This window comes from Sinocyclocheilus anshuiensis, unplaced genomic scaffold (genome assembly GCF_001515605.1).
Source record: "Sinocyclocheilus anshuiensis isolate Anshui unplaced genomic scaffold, SAMN03320099.WGS_v1.1 scaffold519, whole genome shotgun sequence".
Taxonomy (NCBI): domain Eukaryota; kingdom Metazoa; phylum Chordata; class Actinopteri; order Cypriniformes; family Cyprinidae; genus Sinocyclocheilus; species Sinocyclocheilus anshuiensis.
Window position 1 is genome coordinate 330,526 of NW_015549637.1, and position 1,901 is coordinate 332,426.

Consider the following 1,901-nt stretch of genomic DNA (forward strand, 5'->3'; position numbering starts at 1 on the left):
CAGTGCTGGGTAAAATAGGGACAAACCCAGCAATTGGGCTGTTTTGAAATCCCTATCCCTGATAGGGTCCCTATTTTACCCAGCACTGGGTTGTATTTAACCCAGCATTTTTTTTTTAGAGTGTAGAAGCAATCAACCAATAACTCTGGCTTCTGTCTGTAAAGTTCGGTTATATTCTCTGTCTTTGATTTCGTTGACATGTAACCCGACTTTTCTTTCATACACTCCTGTTGAATGTCCATAAAGTATTACTTTCAGAAGCTGTGGGGTCTTTTTCCTGAATCCCGGAAAAGGGTTTTTGTGTTCGAAGATCTGGTTTGTTTGTCCAAAAATGGCAGCTTGTTTGTTTACCTCCGTGCCATCATGTATAACGAATGTACGGAGAAAATCGCTTCGAGCAGAGCTTTGAAATAAACGCAGAAAGATCTGACTGTGTTCCGTGAAGAAACGCGCTTATATTCACACTGTTCTTGGTATTTTCTTGAGGTGCTCCATTAAACGCGTTCTCCTGGTGATGTGAAGCCGGGAACGAGAACCACAGAACACCATTTTGAGTGTTTCTGGTCTAATTCAGCCGTCTTAACCCGTTTCTATCATTGGTTCTGGTACCGACTCTCCTCAAACCGTAACCGCAAACCGCACAAATTACACCAAGCCTCTTTTTCTCGTACTAAATTAATGCTTTGTTTCATTATTTTGACTTATTTGTTATGCTGAAGAAATAATAATATATATATATATATATGTAATTGTGGAGGAACGTGCTTTCTGCAGGTTTTAAAAGGTCTGAAGTTCATGGCATTAGATGTTGCATGCACTGCAAAAAAATAGATTTATAGAGTTAAATAGATTTTTTTTTAGATTTTTTTTCAAATGTACTGACGGGTATTTGTTCTTGTTTTAATCATAAACTCACTTCATTTTGATCAGTTTCTCAGAAAACGAGACTTCATGTCATTTGATTTCTCCAGTAAATGTTGATTTATGAATCTTTAGACATTCGGACTGGAAACACTGAGGAAAAGCAGCACTGTTTTGCAGTACAATCCAACTTATTTCCCTTTCATTTTGTTTTTAAATTTTTCTTTATTTGGTGTTAAAAGTCTCAAACCTGCAGAAACTGGAAGCACGTGCAGAACGTCACGGATTTTCAGTGTCCGTGTGTTTGTCTGTTTTCATCTGAATTAGTGATGAGTCTTTGGTTTCAGGGTCGAGTGACCTGCTGTTTCCCTCAGTTTTCACTCGGGAGCGATGAAAGAATGTTAAAGTTCATCATGGATCTGTGACGTTCTGGTGATATTGTGAAGTCAATATCATGATGGGTGTAGAAAGAGATTAATTTAAGAGATTTTGTCAGTTCTGCTCGAGTGTTTTACAATATATTTGAAAAACAAACATCTCTGTTCAATTAAATTGTTTCCTGGCACACATCAGCAACTTTCATACCTCATTTTAAAATTTTTAATGCATATCTGTGGCTAATGAATCTCAAGAAAACATGCTCAGCTCACATTTAATCCCTTAAAAGAAAAACAAAATAAATGATATTTCACTTAATGAAAATTAAGCTAATTAGCATAAATATTATTAAATACAAATTAAATAGTTTCACTCACAGTAATTAAATATTACATATTAATTCTAAAATATAAATTATTAATTTATTTAAAAAATAATGCAGTACAACAAATATTAACCAAGATGTATAAATACTTTTAAATTAGAGTTGGGGTTTATTTATTAATTTATTTATTTAGCTTTTTTTAATTCATTATTCACTGAAAAAAATTGATGGTGAAATCATTTTCACTCAGAAATTGCTAGTGAATTTTACCAAAATGTCAAAGAATCAGCAAGTCAATTATTGCAACAAGTAAGTTAAATGTAAAATAAAGTAAAAA